The sequence below is a fragment of the Tamandua tetradactyla genome, chromosome 15 (assembly GCF_023851605.1).
Source record: "Tamandua tetradactyla isolate mTamTet1 chromosome 15, mTamTet1.pri, whole genome shotgun sequence".
Classification (NCBI taxonomy): Eukaryota; Metazoa; Chordata; class Mammalia; order Pilosa; family Myrmecophagidae; genus Tamandua; species Tamandua tetradactyla.
The window spans coordinates 61,449,791-61,476,643 of NC_135341.1; the positions used below are offsets into that span (position 1 = coordinate 61,449,791).

General features: G+C 37.8%; 1 pseudogene; it reads right to left on the reverse strand.

Moving 5' to 3' along the window:
- Positions 1-1,768: 1,768 nt before the first annotated feature.
- Positions 1,769-26,853, reverse strand: part of LOC143656839 (small ribosomal subunit protein uS19-like) — a 43,838-nt pseudogene continuing 18,753 nt past the window's right edge.

Here is a 26,853-nt window from a genome sequence, read left to right on the forward strand (position 1 = left end):
GCTGTTCTGCACTGTTTCTGTTCACCTAGTAGTTACTCTGTAGGAAGAACTAAGACGCACATACCTTACTAAGCCGCCATCTTGGCCCCGCCCAGCCCAGTGAGATAGGTTTTTTTTTTTTTTTTTTAAAGAAAGAGGGAGGAAGGGAAGGAAAGACAGAGAGAGAAGGAAGGAAGGATGGAAGGAAGGGAAACATCTTTAAACATTTTCTTGTTTTATTGTATTTTGTTTGTTTGTTTGTTTTTTACATGGGCTGGGGCCGGGAATCGAACCGAGGTCCTCCGGCATGGCAGGCAAGCACTTTGCCCGCTGAGCCACCGCGGCCCGCCCTGAGATAGGTTTTTAATTCCATTTTAAAAACTATTTTCATTGAGATATCTTCATGCACCATGCAGTCTATCCAAAATATATAATCAGTGGTTCACAATATCATCACATATTTGTGTATCCATCACCATGATCATTTTTAGAACATTTGCATCACTCCAGAAAAAGAAATAAAATGAAAAAATAAAAAACCCATACACCCTATACCCCATACCCTCCCTCTTATTGACCACTATATTGCAATCTACCCCCAATTCTTTTGCCCCTTATTACCCCTTATTATTTATTAATTTTTATCCTTAGTTTTTACTCACCTGTCCATACTCTGGATAAAGGGAACATTAGCCACAAAGTTTACACAATCACACAGTCACATTTTAAAAGCTATATTAGTTAAGCAATCATCTTCAAGAATTCAGGCTACTGGAATACACTTCAACAGTTTCAGATACTTCCCTCTAGCCACTCCAAAATACCATTAACTAAAAAGGGATATTCATACAATGATTAAGAATAACCTGCAGGATAAACTCTCAGCTCTCTCAGCCACTGAAACTTTATTTTGTCTCATTTTTCTCTTCTCCCTTTGGGTTAAGTAGTCTTTCTCAATCCCATGATGCTGGGTCCTGGCTAATCCCAGCAGTCTGTTCCCACATTGCCAGGGAGAATTACATCCCTGGGAATCATGTCTCACAGAGGCAGGGAGGGCAGTGAGTTCACCTACCAAGTTGGCTTAGAGATTGAGGCCACATCTGAGCAACATAAGAGGTTCTCTGGAGGTGATACTTAGGCATAATTATGAATAGGCTTAGCTTCTCCTTTGTAAGAATAAGTTTCATAGGGGCAAGCTCCAAGATCAAGGGCTCAGCCTATAGATTTGGTTGTCCATTGCTTGTGAGAATATCAGGAATTCCCCATATGTGGAAGTTGAATATTTCCTCCCTTTCTCCCCAGTCCCTCAATGGGACTTTGCACATACTTTATGTTCATATCCCAAATTACTCTGGGTTGTATTGGGGCATGACACTAACCTGGACAAACCAACAAAATTTCATTCCTTATTCAAGAATCCATGTAATTATGGTGTTTGAATAAACTGACCATGCAAGCTGAATTCAATAATGTGCTACTAAAAATACAAATTTTGCACCAAATAAATATCTTCCCCTTTGGTCTCAAATAGAGGTTGATGTTCGAAAATATGGGCCATATCATCCTTTACTTGGTATTCTAATTTACCTTAGTCCTATCCAAATCAGCTTCATTCATATCTCTAGTCGAAGTCTGATCACTTTTTCTAGTTTTTTTAACAGTTGCTGTGTAGGGTAATGCTGACTTTCATAGCTTCAGAGCTCTGACTCTTAGTCTCAGGTGTGTGTGACTGTTCTTAAGACCCCTTTTGTTTTTTTGGAAAAGTCTGCACCTGTATAGGTTGGGTAGGTTACTTGAGGGGGATGAAGCAGGAGGAATGGGTGGCCCTGATGGTGGGCCGGCCATGCTTCATGGGCTTGTAGGTGATGGAGAACTTGCCCAGATAGTGGCCGATCATCTCAGGCTTGATTTCCACCTGGTTGAATGTTTTGCTGCTGTAGACACCCACCAAGCTGCCCATCATCTAGGACAGGATGATTATGTCTCACAGATGCATCTTCACAACCTCTGGCTTTTCCCTGGGCAGCGCTTCCTTCTTGGCCTTGTGCAGTTGCTTCAACAGCGAGTGCTGCTTCCACTGCAGGCTGAAGATCAGCTGCCTCTGCTCCTGTGGTGCTGTACAGCTGCATCAACTGCTCACAGGACGTGTCCAGCAGCTGGTTGAGGTCCATGCTGCAGTAGGGGTCAACTTATGGAAGGTGTGCTTCTTCTTTTGCTCGAATTCGCCATCTTGCGGGTTCCTCCTTTTTAAGACCCTTTTAGTTTAATGATGTTCAAGCTCTTTTTTTTCCTAAAGGCGAAAATTACCACTTTGGCTCCATCCAGCATATGTAACATACATAACACACAGACATGTTAGAAAGAACATCGTACTCGTAAGAGAGTAAGTGCTTACCCAGTTGTGAAGAAGAAAAGAATTTATTCACGATCTTGCAAGAACAGGCACCCACCTGAAAAATGGGGTCCACACACAAAACAATAGAACGCTACAGGTATTTATATCTTAAGCTTAGCACACAGGCCCCTCCCCTGTTTCTCCACAGATTGGATACTCCAGAAGTTACAGCCTATCTGGATAGTCTGACTAATTCAAACTTCCCACAGAAGGTTCCCACTTTTGATTACGCTTTACATTTCAATGACCCTAGTCGTTACTTTTTCTTTTACATGGGCAAGCACTGGGAACCGTGGCCGTTACTTATTTAACCTTTGTTTCTATCTATTTCATGCCAATTTTAGGCTTACTTCAGAGGTGCTTTCCTTGCCTGCCTGCAAAACCAGTTTGAGCTATTCTGCAGCCCTTTCCTGTGCCATCTCGTGTGAAAGTTAAACTTAATTTTCTTACAGGCATAACATGTATGTTGCATATATAACACAGACAAAACTACATGTTTCTGATCTTGTGAGAAGATCTTGGTTAATAAAGAAAACAGCACAGCTTCCACAAAAATGTGAAAGGTTTTTATATCTTGGACCTGATTTCTCAGTAGGGCAAATCAGGTCTTCATTCTCTACCCTTAGAATAAAGAAATGTCTCTCCTGAGAAGCCACAGAGCACTCACCGCACACTCTCAAATCATGTACTTCGTAAAACCAGTTGGAACGTAGGACAAGAACGTCTTAATAGCCTTGGCAAACACTTCTCTGAAAAACAAATTCTAGTTTTTGTTAAACATGATGGGTTTAATCCAAGTGTTTCTCTCCATTCTAGCCTAAAAGTCCACCAAAATGACATAAAAGGTCAAAGAAAGAAAGGAAAAAGTCAACAGACAAGAAGAAGTGGACTGGAGAGCAGCCATGGGTGAAGCACAGCACAGGATGGAAGAGCAAAAACTGATAGAGCAGAGGAAGCCAAAACCTAAGAACTTCCTTTTAGGTTTCAGATTATAGTGTTAGCATTTTAAAAGTAACTCTGAAACTCTAAGCGAGCTATGGACCAAAGCTTTAGTTTCACAGTGAAGCAAAAGGTAGGATGTGCCCTAGACACCTATAGATTCTGATTAAACTATGCATTTAATCACTGTTGTTTGTGTTCTATCACTCCTGGCACCATGTATCTTGAAGAATGCAGATCCTATAAGATGCAGTGAATAACTGAGACAAGAAACTAAGGAAGTTCTCCAGACCTCTGCTAAATGTTACACATTACCCAAGATGATTGACTTTCTTTGTCTCTAACATGTATAAAAGCCACAGGAAAAATCACTACAAGGAGGCAGATCTGGGAATGTTCCCCTGCCACCCATGTAAATAAAACCTCTTTTTCCTCCACAGCCACTTCTGTGTGCCTGTGTATTAAGCCTTGCCCAGTGATGAACCTGTATTTGGGGAGGGGAAGGTCTCATCTTCAGTATACCAAGGAGAAGCTAGTGTCCCTTGCTTCTCCCTGGAAAGTCCCAGAAGTGGATAACCAATGAATATAGACAATGGCATGGGCTGAAAAGAGGATGCTAGTTGAATTAATAAAGGTGTTTCCCACTTTCACTTCCTGCAGGCAGCAATCGCTACCTCTCCTCACATCCCTGAAAGAAAGTAGAGGTTTACAATCTGAGAAATGGGAAAGAAGCATCTCACGGCTCCCGGAAACACACATAGGTAAACAGGGAGATTGCATTAATTATGAGAACTTAAGTGAACCTTCTGCCTGCCCTGGGAATATCAGTATCTTATACTCCTGAAGCAGTGGATTGGAGAATTCTTTCCTGCATGACAGTAATAAGCAGTCCCTGCTCTCAAAGACTCACAGATAATAAGGTTTGGGATGGCCCCCCAAAGGCTATCTGTGTGTGGCAGGCTGAACTTGTATTACATTCCGCTGTTATTTAGCCATTAGAGACCTTTGCAGCGTTGCCTCATCAATGAAAACACTTTGGATCAGCCATTTTGAAAGTGCTCATTGAAGTTAAGAAGTGCTGATTGATTTCATTTGTGAAATTTAAACCTCTGAACAATCACAGCATAAAAGAGCAGTTAATTCCATAATGCCTTTGTCTGGGTCCACAGAAGCTGACCCAGAGGCAAAGATGAAAGAAAAAGAAGCCTACATGGGAGGTGATCCCAGAGAATACTGGAAGGGGGGTGGGGGAATGAGTCAGAGGAAGCCAACCAGTAAGGAACTCAGTACCACCACATTACCACTGTGGACAATTGGAGATTAATCCTTCTCGGGAGCGTTGGAGCCAGTGCAGAACTTAAATTATCCCTCCAGAGGGGTGAGCAAACGGGTATTCATAGATCAACTCCAATTTTTCATTGGTGAAAGGCTGCTTGGGGGAGGGAGGAGGCATCATACTTTGGCACTTTCAACTTGCCACGAAGGTAGCAAGGTGAACCCCAAGAGGCAGGGAAGGACTTGAGACCAAGCAGGGGTGCCGCTGGAGGTCTGGTAAGGGTGTGTGAGTGGAAAGAGCCAGGGGGTTTGGGTAGGACCCCAACAGCATATGCTCCACATAATGAATTACTAATTTTCTCAAATTAAGATACATGGTTTATGATAGATTTGGGACCCAGAGATGTTTAAAGACCATAACAGCACAAGAGAGACCTCTTTATCTCATTTACTTTTTAAAAAATAAGCAGGACTTTGCATAGGAATCTTAATGAGTCTGCTCAAGTAAGTTTCATGGAAAAGGCTGATTTTAATTATTTTCCATGAGTTTTTCCCCCAAAATATTTGAAAATGAATTTTAAATGACCTGGTAATAAACGTTCTTTTCTCAACTTGATTCCATCTTCATTTCCAGAAAAACAAAAAAACTGAACTAATATTTGAAATCAGAGATAGTGCTGATCCCATTATTGAATTTATTTTACAACACTCCCCTCCCCAAATTCTTAATGAATAAAGGCAAGTTTTATAGGCCAAATAAAACCAGAAGAGAAAAGGAATTATGTCACAAATATTAGATAACAAATTCACAGCCGGAGAATTAGTGAAAAATCTCTGTGGCTTTTGATGCTGAGAGGCAAACAATTTACCTCGAAAAGACACTGATTTCTTATGGCTTATGTGTACATAAAATGGAATGCTTTTTTTCTTTTTTTTTTTTTTTTTAGCTGAAAGCAGTACTGTTTTCATCACATATGATGACTACATTTATTTCATGTCATTGATTACATCTTAGGTATACAAATGCCCCCCACCCCTCTTTTTTGTTTTTTCATTGGCTACCAGAAGAAACATTTTCTGTGGAAAATGGGAAAGGTCAGGAACCAAGTACCTTTTTCATATTTTCAGCCTTACTGAGTGTGCCCTGAATATCTTAGCTACAATACTGGGATGGGTGGGGAAAGGCTATTTTCTTCTTCAAATTGAGATCTATTTTAGGACTTAGGAGCAGCCTGTGTCTTCAGATGAATTTTTCTTCCAAAACATTGTTGAACAGAATTCTTTCTCTGAATCTTTTCAATACTATATCTGATTAATACATTATTTCTCATTAAGGCCATGCAGTTTTTCCTTCTTTCCTAAAATATGCTTTGTCATTTGGTTTAGTTGGTGGTTAGCATGTTTTGCTTTTATATATATATTTTTGGGGGTGCATGGTCCAGGAAACTGCCCTTATATTTTGAGGCAGGATATCAAACATTTGTTTCATGAAATATGTTGAACTGCTACCGATGTTTGAAATTTTTCACATACTCACAAATGAAGAGCCATTGCAGAAACTTTTCTATTTTCTAAAATAATTATTGTCTGTTTTGCATTGGAAGAATTACTTCCAGGTCCCTTTCCAGATATGGAATATTACTTTTTAAATTCTTTCATCTAATTTCATGTTCCATGGAAGGGAATATTTAAAAGCAAAGCTAAAAACAATAAAAAAAAAACACCTCTTGAACAAACTTGTCTTCTCTTTTAAAAATAATGATGTTCTATCTCTATTCCAATTTACATATTTTATTGAGGTAACATTTGTTTACAATGGAACTCTCAGAGCCTAAATGTCTAGTTCCATGAGTTCAGACACTACCTTAAACAACATCATGTACACCACCACCCAAAACAAGGTATAGAGCATTCCCATCACCCTAGAAAATTCCCTCTTGTACATTCCAGTTGATTCTCGCTCCCCAACTCCAGGCCACAGGTAACCAAGGTTTTGATTTCTAAAACCATAGATTAGCTTCCACCTGTTCCTATAGTTATGCAAATGGAAACACATGTAATCACTCTTTTGCTTCTACTTTCAGTCAACGAATGAACTTGAGATTTGTCCCTATTTTTGCATGTATGAGTAGTTTTCTCTTATTGCTGTGTTCAAATACATCAATATATCACCATTGGTTTATCAGTTCTGTTAATGGACATTTGAGTTGCTTCTAATTTTGGCTCTTATAAATAGGGCTACTATGAGCATTCTGATACAAATTTATTTTGGACATGCATTTTAATCCTCTTTGATAAGTATCTAGGAATGGAATGGTATTACAAAGTAGACACATGTTTAACTTTGATAGAAGCTATCAAACAGTTCTTTAAGGTAATTGTACCATTTTACTCTTGCAGCTGAAATATATGAGAGTTTCAATTGCTTTAATACCCATACTAATATTTGGTATTGCCAATTTGGTTTACTTTAGACAGTCTAATACATTAGAAATCACTGTGATTTTAGTTTGTATTTCCTTGATGACTATGATGTTGAACGCATTTCCATGTGCTTAAATATAGGTGTTTTAAAATGTTTTGCTCATTTTTGTTGGACTTTCAGTATTGTCTCAAAGATTTTGCTGTTTTGTTTTCTTTTCACTTTTTTCTTAGTGTTTCACTTTGAATAGAATAGTGACCTATATTCAATTGACTGATTCTTTGCTATGTCCAGTCTACTATTGAACCCATTAAATAAAATCTTCATTTCTGATATTTTGTTTTCATCATTAATATTTCCAGTTGGTTCAAATTATAGTTTCCACCTATTTACTGAAATCCCCTTCTATTCATGCATGTTGTTTACTTTTACAGTAGCTATTTCAATGTAGTCATCAGAGTTATCTAAAAAAATGCTTTCTAATAATTCCTACATCTGTCCACATGTGGGGATAGTTCAATTGACAATATACTCTTTTCTTGTTAATGGTCACATTTTCTTGCATATGTCTGATAATCTCTGCTTTTATGTTGAACGTTGTGTGTGTGTGTGTGTGTGTGTGTGTGTGTAGAGGCTGAAGTAAATGATACTTATCCCCCACAAATGGACCAAAGGGACTTCTTCTGCAAGCCTATTGATTTAGGGAGCTAGATTAGTCTAATCTATAACTGAGCTAAGACTGGGTTTTGCAGGCTTAGTTAGATTCAGTTCAGCTTTATTTCTTTCAAAAATAGGATATAAGCCAACAGGGCTTGGTATCTAAGCATCTTGGAGATTCTAGAAATCTCTTAATATTTCATAGCCTCACTGCCAGCTTGTAAACCACTTGTAATATCTCTCTGATTTACAGCCTAACTCTTTGTCATCTATTGTCTGGTTTGCTGGGGAGTTTCCTTAACTCTCTATTCCCAACTCGGCTTTTCTGCACTCAGAAAAATCTATTCTGTTGCCCTTTCCCCAGCCTTTGAAGGCTGAATACAATGCATTTGGTGAAGGAAGGATTTATCTCAGCTCTCCTGCCTGCCTCCAATGATCAGCATGCTACTCCATGAATTCAGGGAAGGCTCAGAGAAAATATTTGGTGAGGTGAGTGCAGACTCATTCTGTGGTTGAGACTTCTTAGAATTGTTTCATCATATCATTCAATGTGAAACTTTAAAAGTTTGTTAAAATTTTTCTGGTTTCTCTTTATTTCTGTCTAAGGTGGGTTCTTCCTTTCACTGCTCTGCAAGGGATGAAAATGGACCAGATTGTCTTACTCTTAAGAATGGATTGTCATGTTCTGGAAATTAGTTTATTTAAGTTTTTTTGAATCCTCAGGTTTCTAACATATTTGAGAAACTGTGATTTTGTAGCTTACCCAGCTTTTTTTGTTAAGATAGAAGTAACGGTCTTTTGTGACTTTCGTTATTGAAAGTAGAAGTCCTATTACTTTTAAGATCCAATTTGAGGACATTTTTTACTTTATGCCAAGATTTGTGATAGAATTTGCTAACAATAATTTGCTAGCTGCACAGTACTTTGTTTTATGTTTGGATAACATCCATCAACTGGCTAATGTATTCCAATGATTGACAAATTAGTGTATAATCATTCTACTTTCACTAATGGTTCATTTACTGGAACATGGAAATTGGCTTAGACTGATCCAGCACTTAAAATTAATGCCATTGTATGTAATAAGCTTTAGGTCTTTTACTTTTTTTGAGTTTTTACTGACACTCTTTGCATTATCTTTGAGTAAAATGTCACCATTTCATTGTTTTAACTCTTTTCTTTATAATTTTGTTTGTGCATGTTTGTCTCAGGCTTATGCTATGGTTCTGGTATTTTTTTTCATTTGGCGTCTATTTCCTTTTATATTTCATTTAAGAAAAATACTTATGTGTATTTGTATTTATTAAAGATAAGTCATGCTTCACTTTATTTTATAACTTATATTTTCAACATTTATTTCTTGTGTGTAACCCCCTCCCACCACCACCTCACTCAGTGACGTGAGGGCTGCAAGACACATTGCCTGCATTTCATAGTGTGAATGTGCCACCTGACCTCATAATAATTGTATTAATTCACTCACTAATTCATTTATTTATCTGTTTAACAAATAGTAATTGAGTACTGTCATGTTCCTCACATGTGCTCATTGCTTAATAGACACAGTAAGCAAGTAAGAGCCATTGATCTAGATTGATTAACGTATATTATACCATGATCCTTCATGTTTATTCATTTTTCTGGGGGGGTTCATGGTCCGAGAATCAAAACTGGGTCTCCCGCATGACAGGTGAGCATTCTACCACTGAAGCACCCACGCACTCCATGTTTATTCATTTTTAAACAATAACTTTGTGTGATGCTTTCTGTAGATACTAATATAGGTAACAACTCACTTTTTAGTAATCTTTTGCAGTGTTTAGTGTAAGTCAAAGGTGAAAAAGACTTATCTGGCTTCCAGAATTTTATATTTATTCACTTAATGTTCCCTTAATAGAAATTCCAGAAGGTAGGTCCAGCTTAGCACCTATTTTTAATAAGAATCATATAAGAAGTAGAAGACACAATTAACCAACAAGACTATGCATTTACCTCCATTTTCATTCTCCCTTCAAACACATTATCAACCTCAATTTTTATGAATGAAGGAACATTATTAGGACATATGGCAGCAGGCTTTGCAGCTTTTGTTCTAATTCTTAGACATAAGACATCTCGGGACATGCTTGCCTATCTTTTTGTGATCTGTGACATTTTATTCCATTTTTCCTGCCACTCTAAAGGGTGATTAGTCAGGAAAATTCTCACAATTTCCAACTTGCCTTAAAATATAAAGAGTTCATTACTATGCTTGATCCAACATATGTGTTTGCAGTGTATCAATCAACATACTCTGATGTCAGTTACTAGAGCCAAGTTTTATGATGAGAAGAGATATGTTAATATGAGCCAGAGCTGTTTGTTTATTAATCAGAAGTGGATTATGTTACATTTTTAGGACTGCCTACCCTTTACCTTTATTAGTGCATTCTCCTTCCCTAGAGTTTTACCTGCACAACAACAGTCAAACTAGTCTAACTTTGAATCATTCTGGCTAGTCGCAATCTGCATTTAGATTATAGTGTGATTAACAAATGTCCTAGTACATTGATTGCTTCAAATTTGCCCATCAGTTTGGACAATAAATATGAGACCTGATTGTTTTGTTCCCTAAAATAATAAATTAAATTATTGGAACTAGAATTTGATTGTTGTATACCAATACTTCAATACTCTTGCTTGAAAAAGTCTTTATCTAGATGTTCTTTTTGTGCTAAATGTAATGTCAAGTCTCTTATAAAACTGGTTCTAGATAAGTGACTACAGGGGAAATGCCTAAGTGTGGTGGGGAGGAACCAACCACCATGACTTGCCACATCCAGCAGAGCAGCTGACACTTCTACATGTCACTGACAACTGTGCATTGGTGTATTCCTTCCTGGTCCACACCTGGTACCTTTGTAGTCCAACACTGGGTAGAAATAAGAAAAAGATAAAGAACATTTTCTTTGTAGAAATAAATACTTAGACCATAGATAAAAGTATAGGTGTCAAGTGAGACAATCTATAGATAATTTGATGTTTTTAAGGGGGAAAAAACAAGTAAAATTATTGATTTTGACTTCACAATCAGTTTGTTTAACCCATAATTCCTTCTGCATTAAAGAAGAGAATCATTTACTTATAAAATCCAAAGTAAAGGATGAAGCAAAACACACATGACAGAAAGACTGTCCTGCACAATGAAAATCCTCAAGAGCTCAAAGAACCATTTCCCATGGCATTTTCTCTGGAGTAACCTCCCAAATCAGCTACAAATACACATTTTATCATGTCAGTATGACTGCTTTAAGGGTCAATCACATTTTGTAACGCTTGGAATTAGCTAGAGAAATGAATAGACACATGAATACTGAAGCTGAGGAAAACAGGCAGAAGATGGTATCATGAGGTATTCTAGTTTGCTAGCTGCCAGAATGCAACACACCAGAGACGGATTGGCTTTTCATAAAAGGGGATTTATTTCATTAGTTTTTCAGAAGAAAGGCAGCTAACTTTCAACTGAGCTTCTTTCTTATGTGGGAAGGCACAGGATTATCTCTGCTGGCCTTCTCTCCAGGCCTCTGGGTTCCAACAACTTTCCCCCGTGTGATTTCTTTCTGCACCTCCAAAGGCCTGGGCTGAGCCGCAAGTTGAGGTATGCTGAGCTGCTTGGCTGTGCTGTGTTCAGCTCTCTCATTTAAGCATCAGCCAGTTAAATCAAACATCATTCATTGTAGCTGGCATGTCTCTTAGCCAACTGCAGATATAATGACAACAGATGAAGCTCACGTACCATCGGTTCATGTCCACAGCAACAGAACAAGGTACCCACTTGGCCAAGTTGACAACTGAATCTAACTACCACATGAGGTATTTCTGGTGGAAGAAGAGGGAGTGAAAACCTGATTTCCTTTCTGCAGCTATCCAACTGCTAGCAAGGTCCTTTATTCCTAATGATAAATCTATATACTTTGTCATTTCCTTTCTCATATTTGCTTCTCTTCCCTGGGGCTTGATGTAATAATGGGACATATTGCTTGGATCTTGGGTCACTTGATAGACCTACTGGATATTTGTGCAGTGCTCAGAGCAGAGATCCAACAACTTTTTTGAGATTGCAAGGTGAAAGGCCATTTATTCATTCAATCATCTGGGATATCATCCAGAATCCATTAATCACCATAAGAAGAGGATGAAATGCTTTCTTATACTCAGTTTCCAAGCAGTGATTCAATTTAATACACATATATTGAGGGCCTACATTGACTCAACTAATATGATAAGAACTGGACATATGAGTGTTGTCTAAATATTTGCACATGGGAAACACAGATAAACCTAATTTCAATCCCAGTTTCAGCTCAGAGTCCTTCCAATAATTCTTTCCTTCTGCAAGGTTTTTTTTAAAACTTTTCATTCATCCATCAGTGCACACCTCATTGTTTCAGACTCATGCCAACCAGCATGCAGGCATAAATCCTGCTAAAATAAGATATTGACATTATACTCAAAGTTTTCTAACTTAAAAATTTTTTTTTTTTTTTTTTTTTTGTGTGCGTGTGTTTTTCTCTTTATTTTATTTTTTTTTTTTTAATTTTTTTTTTTATATATTTTTTTTTATTAACGGAAAGAAAAAAAAGAAATTAACACAACATTTAGAAATCATACCATTCTACATATGCACTCAGTAATTCTTAACATCATCACATAGATGCATGATCATTGTTTCTTAGTACATTTGCATCAGTTTAGAGGAACTAGCAACACAACAGAAAAAGATATAAAATGTCAATACAAAGAAAAGAAATAAAAGTAGTAGTAATAGTAAAAAACAACAACAACAAACAAACCAACAAGCAATCAAAAACAAAAAAAAACCCTATAGCTCAGATGCAGCTTCATTCAGTATTTTAACATGATTACTTTACAATTAGGTATTATTGTGCTGTCCATTTTTGAGTTTTTGTATCTAGTCCTGTTGCACAATCTGTATCCCTTCAGCTTCAATTACCCATTGTCTTACCCTGTTTCTAACTCCTGCTGAACTCTGTTACCAATGACATATTTCAAGTTTATTCTCGAATGTCCGTTCACAACAGTGGGACCATACAGTATTTGTTCTTTAGTTTTTGGCTGGATTCACTCAGCATAATATTCTCTAGGTCCATCCATGTTATTACATGGTTCACAAGTTTATCTTGTCTTAAAGCTGCATAATATTCCATCGTATGTATATACCACAGTTTGTTTAGCCACTCTTCTGTTGATGGAGATTTTGGCTGTTTCCATCTCTTTGCAATTGTAAATAACGCTGCTATAAACATTGGTGTGCAAATGTCCGTTTGTGTCTTTGCCCTTAAGTCCTTTGAGTAGATACCTAGCAATGGTATTGCTGGGTCGTATGGCAATTCTATATTCAGCTTTTTGAGGAACCGCCAAACTGCCTTCCACAGTGGTTGCACCCTTTGACATTCCCACCAACAGTGAATAAGTGTGCCTCTTTCTCCGCATCCTCTCCAGCACTTGTCATTTTCTGTTTTGTTGATAATGGCCATTCTGGTGGGTGTGAGATGATATCTCATTGTGGTTTTGATTTGCATTTCTCTAATGGCCAGGGACATTGAGCATCTCTTCATGTGCCTCTTGGCCATCCGTATTTCTTCTTCTGGTAGGTGTCTGTTTAAGTCTTTTTCCCATTTTGTAATTGGGTTGGCTGTCTTTTTGTTGTTGAGTTGAATAATCTCTTTATAAATTCTGGATACTAGACCCTTATCTGATATGTCATTTCCAAATATTGTCTCCCATTGTGTAGGCTGTCTTTCTACTTTCTTGATGAAGTTCTCTGATGCACAAAAGTGTTTAATTTTGAGAAGCTCCCATTTATTTATTTCCTTCTTCAGTGTTCTTGCTTTAGGTTTAAGGTCCATAAAACCACCTCCAGTTGTAAGATCCATAAGATATCTCCCAACATTTTCCTCTAACTGTTTTATGGTCTTAGACCTAATGTTTAGATCTTTGATCCATTTTGAGTTAACTTTTGTATAGGGTGTGAGAGATGGGTCTTCTTTCATTCTTTTGCATATGGATATCCAGTTCTCTAGGCACCATTTATTGAAGAGACTGTTCTGTCCCAGGTGAGTTGGCTTGACTGCCTTATCAAAGATCAAATGTCCATAGATGAGAGGGTCTATATCTGAGCACTCTATTCGATTCCATTGGTCGATATATCTATCTTTATGCCAATACCATGCTGTTTTGACCACTGTGGCTTCATAATATGCCTTAAAGTCAGGCAGCGCGAGACCTCCAGCTTCGTTTTTTTTCCTCAAGATGTTTTTAGCAATTCGGGGTACCCTGCCCTTCCAGATAAATTTGCTTATTGGTTTTTCTATTTCTGAAAAATATGTTGTTGGGATTTTGATTGGTATTGCATTGAATCTGTAAATCAATTTAGGTAGGATTGACATCTTAACTATATTTAGTCTTCCAATCCATGAACACGGTACGCCCTTCCATCTATTTAGGTCTTCTGTGATTTCTTTTAACAGTTTTTTGTAGTTTTCTTTATATAGGTTTTTTGTCTCTTTGGTTAAATTTATTCCTAGGTATTTTATTCTTTTAGTTGCAATTGTAAATGGGATTCGTTTCTTGATTTCTACCTCAGCTTGTTCATTACTAGTGTATAGAAAAGCTACAGATTTTTGAATGTTGATCTTGTAGCCTGCTACTTTGCTGTACTCATTTATTAGCTCTAGTAATTTTGTTGTGGATTTTTCTGGGTTTTCTACATATAGTATCATATCGTCTGCAAACAGTGATAGTTTTACTTCTTCCTTTCCAATTTTGATGCCTTGTATTTCTTTTTCTTGCCTAATTGCTCTGGCTAGAACTTCCAACACAATGTTGAATAATAGTGGTGATAGTGGACATCCTTGTCTTGTTCCTGATCTTAGGGGGAAAGTTTTCAATTTTTCCCCATTGAGGATGATATTAGCTGTGGGTTTTTCATATATTCCCTCTATCATTTTAAGGAAGTTCCCTTGTATTCCTATCTTTTGAAGTGTTTTCAGCAGGAAAGGATGTTGAATCTTGTCAAATGCCTTCTCTGCATCAATTGAGATGATCATGTGATTTTTCTGCTTTGATTTGTTGATATGGTGTATTACATTAATTGATTTTCTTATGTTGAACCATCCTTGCATACCTGGGATGAATCCTACTTGGTCATGATGTATAATTCTTTTAATGTGTTGCTGGATACGATTTGCTAGAATTTTATTGAGGATTTTTGCATCTGTATTCATTAGAGAGATTGGTCTGTAGTTTTCTTTTTTTGTAATATCTTTGCCTGGTTTTGGTATGAGGGTGATGTTGGCTTCATAGAATGAATTAGGTAGTTTTCCCTCCACTTCGATTATGTTGAAGAGTTTGAGGAGAGTAGGTACTAATTCTTTCTGGAATGTTTGATAGAATTCACATGTGAAGCCGTCTGGTCCTGGACTTTTCTTTTTAGGGAGGTTTTGAATAACTAATTCAATCTCTTTACTTGTGATTGGTTTGTTGAGGTCGTCTATTTCTTCTTGAGTCAAAGTTGGTTGTTCATGTCTTTCCAGGAACCTGTCCATTTCTTCTAAATTGTTGTATTTATTAGCGTAAAGTTGTTCATAGTATCCTGTTATTACCTCCTTTATTTCTGTGAGGTCAGTAGTTATGTCTCCTCTTTCATTTCTAATCTTATTTATTTGCATCCTCTCTCTTCTTCTTTTTGTCAATCTTGCTAAGGGCCCATCAATCTTGTTGATTTTCTCATAGAACCAACTTCTGGTCTTATTGATTTTCTCTATTGTTTTCATGTTTTCAATTTCATTTATTTCTGCTCTAATCTTTGTTATTTCTTTCCTTTTGCTTGCTTTGGGATTAGTTTGCTGTTCTTTCTCCAGTTCTTCCAAGTGGACAGTTAATTCCTGCATTTTTGCCTTTTCTTCTTTTCTGATAAAGGCATTTAGGGCAATAAATTTCCCTCTTAGCACTGCCTTTGCTGCGTCCCATAAGTTTTGATATGTTGTGTCTTCATTTTCATTTGCCTCTAGGTATTTACTAATTTCTCTTGCAATTTCTTCTTTGACCCACTTGTTGTTTAAGAGTGTGTTGTTGAGCCTCCATGTATTTATGAATTTTCTGGCACTCCGCCTATTATTGATTTCCAACTTCATTCCTTTATGATCCGAGAAAGTGTTGTGTATGATTTCAATCTTTTTAAATTTGTTAAGACTTGCTTTGTGACCCAGCATATGGTCTATCTTTGAAAATGATCCATGAGCACTTGAAAAAAAGGTGTATCCTGCTGTTGTGGGATGTAATGTCCTATAAATGTCTGTTAAGTCAAGTTCATTTATAGTAATATTCAGGTTCTCTATTTCTTTATTGATCCTCTGTGTAGATGTTCTGTCCATTGATGAGAGTGGTGAATTGAAGTCTCCAACTATTATGGTATATGTGTCTATTTCCCTTTTCAGTGTTTGTAGTGTATTCCTCACGTATTTTGGGGCATTCTGGTTCGGTGCGTAAATATTTATGATTGTTATGTCTTCTTGTTTAATTGTTCCTTTTATTAGTATATAGTGTCCTTCTTTGTCTCTTTTAACTGTTTTACATTTGAAGTCTAATTTGTTGGATATTAGTATAGCCACTCCTGCTCTTTTCTGGTTGTTGTTTGCATGAAATATCTTTTCCCAACCTTTCACTTTCAACCTATATTTATCTTTGGGTCTAAGATGTGTTTCCTGTAGACAGCATATAGAAGGATCCTGTTTTTTAATCCATTCTGCCAGTCTATGTCTTTTAATTGGGGAATTCAGTCCATTGACATTTAGAGTTATTACTGTTTGGATAATATTTTCCTCTACCATTTTGCCTTTTGTATTATATATATCATATCTGTCTTTCCTTCTTTCTACACTTTTCTCCATGTCTCTCTCTTCTGTCTTTTTGTATCTGACTCTAGTGCTTCCTTTAGTATTTCTTGCAAAGCTGGTCTCTTGGTCACAAATTCTCTTAGTGACTTTTTGTCTGAGAATGTTTTAAATTCTCCCTCATTTTTGAAGGACAATTTTGCTGGATATAGGAGTCTTGGCTGGCAGTTTTTCTCTTTTAGTAACTTAAATATATCATCCCACTGTCTTCTAGCTTCCATGGTTTCTGCTGAGAAATCTACACATAGTCTTATTGGGTTTCCCTTGTATGTGACGGATTGTTTTTCTCTCGCTGCCTTCAAGATCCTCTCTTTCTCTTTGACCTCTGACATTCTAACTAGTAAGTGTCTTGGGGAACGCCTATTTGTGTCTAATCTCTTTGGGGTGCGCTGCACTTCTTGGATCTGTAATTTTAGGTCTTTCATAAGAGTTGGGAAATTTTCAGTGATAATTTCTTCCATTAGTTTTTCTCCTCCTTTTCCCTTCTCTTCTCCTTCTGGGATACCCACTACACGTATATTTGTACGGTTCACATTGTCCTTGAGTTCCCTGATACCTTGTTCAAATTTTTCCATTCTTTTCCGGATAGTTTCTGTTTCTTTTTGGAGTTCAGATGTTTCATCCTCCAAATCACTAATTCTATCTTCTGTTTCTTTAAATCTGTCATTGTAGGTATCCATTGTTTTTTCCATCTTTTCTACTTTATCTTTCACTTCCATAAGTTCTGTGATTTGTTTTTTCAGTTTTTCTATTTCTTCTTTATGTTCAGCCCATGTCTTCTTCATGTCCTCCCTCAATTTATCGATTTCGTTTTTGAAGAGGTTTTCCATTTCTGTTCGTATATTCAGCATTAGTTGTTTCAGCTCCTGTATCTCATTTGAACTATTGGTTTCTTCGTTTGACTGGGCCATATGTTCAATTTTCTGAGCGTGATCCGTTATCTTCTGCTGGCGTCTGGGCATTTAGTCAGATTTCCCCGGGTGTTCGACCCCACAGGTTGAAAGATTTTTCTGCGCAGTCTCTGGGTTCTGTTCTTCCTATCCTGCCCAGTAGGTGGCACACGTGGCACACGCCTGTCTGTGGGTTCACCAGCGAAAGTTGCTGTGGGTCCCTCAACTCTGGAAAACTCTCGCCGTAGGGGAGGTTCGGCAACCGAAGCGTCTTGGAAGAATGCCAGCCGGCCCGGGGTTCCAAACGCGGGGAGGGTCGCCGGCTGTCGCAGCACAGGAGAGCGTCCGGCCAAATTAGCTAGTCGGCCCGGGGCACCAAGCGTGGCGGGAGGGCGCCAGCTGTCGCAGCCCGGGAGAGTGCACTGCTCCCAGCCGACGGGGGAGTCACGTGTTTGGAAGGGATCCCCCGGTCACTGTTCTCCGCAGTCTGGGGATTTCCGACCCAACTATCTCAGTTGTTCCGGGGGGCCTCGTGTGGTGGGGGCACCAGCCGCCGCGGCCTAAGGGGACCGCCTGTCCAATTCTACCAGCTGGCCTGGGAAGGTGGAAGGGAGGGACTCCGGTCGCTTGCTGTCCCACCCAGGAAAGCCCGTGCCCCTTGGTGATCTCACCGGAGCTGGTTCTCCCAGATAGTCAGCCGTTCCAGGATGGGGTACGCTGTCCCTTTGATTTCCCTCGTGGCTCCGGGAGCTGCTCTGTATTATCTCCACTCCCCCAGTAGTTGTTCTGGAGGAGGAAAGGTGAGGGCGGCAAGGCTGTCAAGGCTGGTAGCGGAGGAGCATGGTGAAGGCGGGGGAAGAGGGCACCGTGTTGGTTGGAGAGCAGCCGGAGCAGGAGGGGGAGGAGGGGGGTAGGGAGGTCGGGCGGCTCGGCTGCTGCGGGGCGCGTGCGCCGCGCGGCGGTCCGGCGGAGAGAGAGAGGGGGTAGGGAGGTCGGGCGGCTCGGCTGCTGCGGGGCGCGTGCGCCGCGCGGCGGTCCGGCGGAGAGAGAGAGGGGGTAGGGAGGTCGGGCGGCTCGGCTGCTGCGGGGCGCGTGCGCCGCGCGGCGGTCCGGCGGAGAGAGAGAGGGGGTAGGGAGGTCGGGCGGCTCGGCTGCTGCGGGGCGCGTGCGCCGCGCGGCGGTCCGGCGGAGAGAGAGAGGGGGTAGGGAGGTCGGGCGGCTCGGCTGCTGCGGGGCGCGTGCGCCGCGCGGCGGTCCGGCGGAGAGAGAGAGGGGGTAGGGAGGTCGGGCGGCTCGGCTGCTGCGGGGCGCGTGCGCCGCGCGGCGGTCCGGCGGAGAGAGAGCCTAACTTAAAAAATTTTTAATAAAAACTTGAAGAATGATACGGTTTTCTTACACATTTTTGCTTTATCCCTCTCCTTCTTAATTCTCCTATACGGAGAAGCTACAAAAATTAATATTACCTCCATAGAAGGAGTTCTACTCCTACCTTCAAGGATGGGTGAGCATATTACCCAGCAACTGATAACGCAGCTAGATAAATGCAAATGTGGAGTAAACAGGATCTAGGAAAAATTAATCTAAAAAGAAGTAAAAAAAAATCAAAACCCTGCATAGATCAGTGGTAGGATATTTGAATAGAAGGAAATTAAATGTAGGCAACTATCTACCCGTAAATAAACATCAGGTCCAAATACTATTTTGCTTCTCAACAAATTTACAAGAAACCATCAATTCTATTTTATTAAAATTGCTCCAGAGAACAGAAATTTATGGTAAATATGGAAATATCCCCCAATTATTCTATAAAGCCAGTGTAACTTGACATCAAAAATGAAAAAGGAATGTACACAAAGTTTCATTATACTTAATTGTTTAGGAGTATTAATACATTTTCTTTCTTCTTGAGTGAATTCTGAAAAGTTATATGTTTATAGTAATTTTTCCATTTCATGTTTTCACAGTTTTTAGCATATATTGGCAATACCATTCTCTTAGTCTTGTAGAATTTTTTTATTGTATCTTAGAATTTTTTATTGGAACACCATATACATATAAAATGTTCAGGTGATACTTGTGTAACTTAGTGCTAACAAGTATATAATTATAGTTACTGAATCAATTATCTAAATGCTTTCTAACTTTCTGAAATATTGTGATAAAGCCAGAAGCAATTACCTTTAAGTATCGTAACTCACTGAACTATAATCCAAATTAATTATTTCTTTGATGATGATGTTATATTTTATAACTGCAAATCTTTACCCTATAATTGAACAGTAATGAGATAACTCAAGACTGGACCAACATATATCCCCTTATCTTCTTCTGCAACCCTGTATTCTGATACCTCTGCAGGTAGCTGCTCAATGTTTATTAATGAGGTAACACGAGTCAGCCCAGTACTGACCGAGCCAATTTTAATCAGTGTCAGCCCTTGGCTGACATGTACAATAGCCTAAACTTGAAGCTCCAAATAAGCTAAGCATGTAGTTGATCTGTGCATATTCAGAGATTGGTCTATCTCTAACCTCCTCATCTAAACTTGCCTGCCTTTGTTTAAATGTTATAAAACACTGAAAGTTTCTCCAATTCAGGGAGACAGATTTGAGGAACTGTCTTCCTGTTGTTGCGAGGTTAGCTTCTTTGCTAAATAAAACCTTTCTCTTCTCAAAATCCCAGTGTCACTTAATTGACTCTGGTGCACAGCAAGCAAGGACTCGCTTTTGAGTGGCAACACTTGTACAATAGATGAATTTTAACATACTAAATACATCCATAGAAGAAATACCCAGTAGGAGTAATATAATATTTTCAAATCTCAGAAAATCTTTTCATTTTCCCCTAGGAAAACTACCATAAGATAATCCTAGCTGCCTTACAAAACCATAGACAAGTTTTGCAAGTTTTTGAACTTTATGAACTGATTCACTATATGTTCTCTTTTTGTCTATCTTTTTCTTGTAATGGAAAGATTTATGCTTGGTTTAGCATGTGGTCATAATTTGCTATGTATAGTATTACACTGAGTGCATGGAATGTATTTATTCATTCTATTTTGGATGGGCATTGGACTTTTTCCCAGTTTGGGCTATTTCATGAATATAAGGTAGATGATTATCTACCCATAAATAAGTTATCTGTTTTGAATAATTTTTAAGTTAAGCTCCACCAGATTTCCAACAGTCCATATGTGATGGTTGAGACGTTTAACAGACCCTAGAAATGTATGCTCTTAAAGTTAATCCATTCTTGCTTGCGGTTGTGGACCTATATTAAGTAGAATCTTTTTGTGAGTAGGATCTTATGATGTGACCCACCTCATTCAGAGTAGGTCTTAATGCTCTTACTGGACACTTTTTGAGAAAATTAAATTTAGACCAAGAGAAAGATACAGAAACAGAGTGGAAGCTCTGCTCCACACCAGAAGCAGATAGAAACAAAACTTGGAAGAGAAGGGAGAGACCAGTAAACACTGCTATTGTGCCTTGCCTTGTGACAGAGGAGTGCAGGCTCACCGGTAGCCCATCTTCAGTAAGAAGGTGTAAAAATCTTGATGATGCCTGGATTTGGACATTTTCATGGTCTCAGAAATGCAAGCTAGTAAACTAATAAATTCCCACTCTTAAAAGCCAGCCAATTTCTATTTTAGCAGCTTTAGCAAACTAAAATACCATAATTTCTATATTATTTAAATTACTCCAGAAAATTCTTATATATGCCTTTTGGAATAGAATTCCTAAGCCTTAGGGCATGAACATTTTCAAAAATTCATTTAAACTGGTTATACCAATTTACACTATCATCAACACTGTTTGGGAATTCTAATTGCAATACAGTCTCTCCAATATTTGATACTACCAGTCTTTTTCATTATGACCTCTCTAGTGGTATAGATTATCTCATTGTAGTTTTAATTTCCATTTATTTCTCATTAATCATATTGATTCCTTTATATATATTTGTCATTTGGATACCCTTTGTGACATGCCTGTTAAAGTCTTTTAGTTCATCTTTTTTACTAAGTTTTAAAAACATATTGTAGATGCAAATATTCTATCAGATATATACCTGGGAAATATCTTCACCCATTCTATGGTTTCCCCTTTCACTGTTTTAACACTGTCTTAAATTTAGTTCAATTTATCAATATTTTTCCTTTGTGATTTTTGCTATTCTTGTAACTTGTTTAAAATATCTTTACATAATAGAAGATTTTGAAAATATTCTACTATTTTTTCTTCCAAAGCTTTATTTTTTTAACTTTCTATCTTACATGTAATCAATTTTCAGATTTTTCTTTGTTTTTTAATTAGTATCTGGGTGTGTGCCTGTGTGTGTAATGTGAGGTATGGTCAAGACAATTTTCCATAAGGTCATCTAGTTGTTTTGGCATCATTTATTGAAAACACCATCATTTTCCCACTTCCTTTCAGTAGCACCTTTATCATAAGTCAAGTAATTATATATGAATGGGTCTATTGCTGAACTCTTGGTTCTTTGCCATTTGTTTCACTGTGCAGGTCTCAATACATCTTCCTTAATACTAAATATGTTATTTGGATATAAGAATTCTCCAGCATTGGTCTTTTCATTCGGTGTTGTCTTAGCTATTCTATTTACACACACATACACAAACCATGTGATTTTTAACTTTTCTTATATCAAATATTCCAGGAACATTATATGGCCTTCTGTTTATTTAAGCATTTTACAATCCTCACAATTATGTTTTATAGTTTTTAATGTACAACTTTCATTATATTTTTTCTTTGCTCTTTGATTTTTTTTCATGCTATTGTATGTTTCCATATTTTATATTTGTTTGTTGCTGGAATATAGAAATCTAAATTGTCCTTAAATCTGAAACCTTACTATATTATTTTATCTTTAAAATTTTTATTTGGTCTGGAATTATATTTGTCTTTTCATCCATATTATTGTTTACTTGTAACTTATATTTTCCTTTCTTAATCACTTTGCCAGGCTTTTCTTTTTTTAAGGTTTTTCAAAGAAACAACTTCTGACTCTCTTATTCTTTTTTATTATATTTTTCCTCTTCATTTGATTTCTGCTTTCATTTTTACTATCTCTTTTCACTACTTCCTTTGAATTTATTTTTAAATTCTTTAAGTGGGTACTTAGCTTATTAATTTTAAAATTTCTTCCTTCCCAGTATAAATATTTTAAGACTGCTTAAGGTTACATATTTTCAATGAAGTACCACTTTTGTTGCACCCTTAAAATTTCGTACATAATTTATTATATAGTTATAAGTATTTTTAATTTTTTCAAATTAGGATTTCCTCTCTAGCCCATGACTTATTCAGCAGTATGTTTTAAAATTTCTATATATGAACAGAGTTTCTATTGAACATTTTGTTACTAACTTCCATCCTAATTGTTAGAACGCAATGAGATTGTTTTTGAATTTTATTTACATTGCTCTAAAATCTAACTTAAAAATGAAAGATCACAGTTTTGGTGGCCATATAAGAGGTAAGCTAGAGATGGTGGGATGACAGGTCAATAGCTTTTTTGGTGCTAGTGAAATAGTTCAATGGAAAGATTTCCAGAGCTTGCAATAAGTAGTGGCATGGGAATGGAGATTTAAGACCATACTATAGATATGTCATCAATAGATCTCAGTGATGAATTGGATTTGAGGGCCAAGGGAGAGAGTGACTATAACGTCCAGATTTCTGGTGTTGGTGACTGGACAGATGGTGGCACCATTGACCAATATAGCAGACCCCAGAGGTGTATAGGTTTATAGAAAAGATAACTTTTTCTTGGGTCTGCTGAAACTGAGAAATCTGTACAACATTCATGTGGGGTTTGTCAGTTAACAATTTAGTACCTGCATATTGAGTTCAGTGGAGTAATTGAGCTAGAGATTGATATTTTGGGGTTGTCTGTGAATAGCTGGTATTTAAATGACATAGGGTACCTTAGCAAGGATAAGTGGAAAATGATGAAGAGAAGGCTGTGCCATAAACTCTTCTCTCCCCTCTTTCATTATTTTATAAAGGAATTTGGGGTTTTGGATAGGCAAGTAAATATTTGTTCCAACTTAAGGCATAATTATTTTTCTCCACTTTTCCTTCTAATATTATAATTTTATACACATAGTAGAATATTAAATTTCTTTTTGATAGTGATCTACTTTCCTAGTTTGAAAGTGTTGTGTATCCCAGAAAAGCCATGTCCTTTAATCGTGATTCAAATACTGTAGGGTGGAAATCTTTTTAATTAGAGTGTCTCCATGGAGATGTGACACTCTCAGCTGTAGTTGTTACCTTTTGATTAGAATATCTCCATGAAGATTTGGTGTGCCCAATCGTGGGTGTGGCCTTTTGGTTAAATGGAGATGTGACCCTGCCCATACAAGATGGTTCTTGATTAGTTTACTGGTGCCCTTTAAAAGAGGAAACATTTTGAAGAAACCTCGGAGAGTCAATGCGGATGCTTGGAGAACAGTTACATCAAAGCTGACAGAGCCAACACGAGGCTTAGACTTTCGGAGAGGCAGAGCCCAGCAGACATCACCATGCCTCCTTATGAGATGCCAAGCAAACCAGAATCCAGAATTGTGTCTTAAAGGAACTAACTGAAGGCCCACAGATGCCAAATGAGGAAGACCCACATGAAACAGAGGCTGAAAGCAATGGAGCCCAGGAGCAAGGGACCAGCAGTTGTCAGCCACATGCCTTCCCAGCTGACAGAGGTGTCTGGACGGCATCAACTTTTCTTGACTGAAGGTAACCTCTTGTTGGTGCCTCAATTTGGACATTTTCTTGACACAAGAACTATAGACTTGTAACTTATTAAATTCCCTCTTAAAAAGCCATTCCATTTCTGAAATATTACATTCTTGCAGCTTAACAAACTAACACATCTGCCTTGTCACAAAGTGAACTGCTCTTAAGAAAAATATTTATAAGTAATCTTTGGATGCCTCATTGTTCCTATGCAAATAATAGAATTCCCACTGAGTGACTGAGAAACATGATATTCTCCTTTTATTTTGGTCTGTAATTGCCTCATGTGGGCTTCTGATTCACCAACCAGCATTCGTAAATGAATGTGAAGTTCTGAGATCTATAAGCATCTGAAGGCAGGGAATCTTCTCTTGGCTGATGAAAAGTAGATGGTCTCTACAAACACTCCATAGTTTTTGGATGAGAAGTAAATATAAAATGCCATTATCTTGTTGTTTTAGCTAGTTGACACAAATAATTTTTTTCTCATTGAATTGATTGTAGCAACAATTCATCATTTAACAAATACTAATAAATTCAGAGGACTAGACTGTATCTACCTTGTCTTTGAATATTAGGTAGCAATTGCCAATTTTATAAATCTCAGGACAGGTATAAACATTTTCTATATTAAGTTGTATAAAAGAGATAAACATTTTACAATACAATATTGAATGGCATTTAAGAATATAGAATATGGAATTGCAGTATTCATTTCTGGACTGAATTCTATTTGATTAAATATATCAAAACAAAATAATTAATACACACATCAGCTTAAATACATAATATTTCAGGGGTAGAGAAGCAATAATGGGTTTTCTCTTAGTTCCCAAAAGAAGTTTTTCAGTGAGACTTAATTTTCCCAACATAAAATCAACACTATTGATGTTTCCTACTATATCTTATATGGTGAGATGCAGTCTAGGTATTAGGATTCCTGATAAGTAGTCAAGAAACAAACAATTGAAGCTATCTTTCATTGTATGTAGACATAAAACAGTAAACTAAGGAGAAAATATGGCTCAGTGGGATACAAATGAATATGATAGTATGTCATGGAAACTTAACTATGGTCTGCCAGATACTGCATCTGAACCCAAAGGAAGGAACCCAATTTATAGATTTCCTGGCTCTGTTATATCCAATCAGAATGTCAGAATAAAGAACTGACTTCTTTGATGTGCACTCAGATTCACACAATCTACCCAGTAAAGGGAACGACTCTCTGGATATTTTAGCCCACTTTGAATTAAGAGGATAATTTAGTAAAAGTTGAATTATCTGCATTCACTTTCAGATGGTCACCTTTTGAAGCAGCAAAGAACAAACCAACAAGAAAATAGAGGGTCTTTTAAATAACTAAATGTATTAGTTTCCTATTGCTGCCATACTAAAGATTCAAGTTCGTGCCACATAGAAAATGCTTTTATTTCATTTCCAGCCCCCCCCCCCAAAGTCTCAACTTATTATGGCAGCAACGTAAATACAAAATCTCCTCTAAGACTCATTAGACCCTGAAATATCATCATATAAATCATCTAAATTAGGTATGGGTGAGAATATGGCTATTTATTCTAGGGCAAAATTCCTTTCTATCTGAGAACCTATGAAACTCAAAAATCAAGTTATTTTGTCCCTAAAAACAATGATGGAGCAGGCATAAATAAGAATTGTAGACCCTCCCATTCCAAAGGGGAATAAATTAGGGGAAAAAAGGAGTGTTTCGTTTCCTAGGCTGCTTCAAGCAAATATGTGAAATGAGTGGGGTTAAAAGATGGGAATTTATTCACTCACGGTTTTGAGGCAGGAAAAGGCCCACATCAAGGTACCATCATGGAGATGTTTTCTTTGCAAAGACCAGTGGTCTTCAATCCTTGGCTCCTTTGTCACATGACAAGTTACCTGGCAGCATTTGTTGGTCTCTCCCTTGTCTTCTGGGTTTTCTGATGTCATGTTCTTGCTTCTGCGCCTCTCTCTCTCTGTCTGGATTTCATTCTCATACGAAAGAATCCAGTAATAAGATTAAGATCTATCCCGGTTGAGGTGGGACACACCACAACTGAAATAACTGCATTAAAAGGTCCTACTTACAATGAGTTTACATCCACAGGAATGGATTAGATTTAAGAACATATTTTTGTGGGGGTATGTAAAGCTTCAAACTATCAAAATGAGTTACGGGCTCTAAGCAGTTTTGAAATCCAATGAGACAAACTTCATTAGGTTCCAAGGTTTGGGATAATCCTCTGAGGCCTCTGGCTGCCCACTCTCTGCTGAAAGCTCTGATCTCTGGATCTGTGGCTCTGTCCTTGGAGTCACCCTTCCCCTTTCACAAAGGTTGTCACAAGTTTGTAGTTGAGTAGTTTTATCAACCTGTTTCCAGCCTGTTTTCTTTCGGGAGTCCATCAGCCATGTTTCATTTCGTCTTCTCTCTGTCACTTTCAGTCTAAGATGGTAGCATTTCTGCTGGCATAACATCATCAAGAAACTTGCTGGTCTCCTGTGTAGGTGTGAGGTAGTCGCCCCATTACACAGGATGCTCTTCTACAAGTTTTTCCTAGATAGTCCCAACTCTATT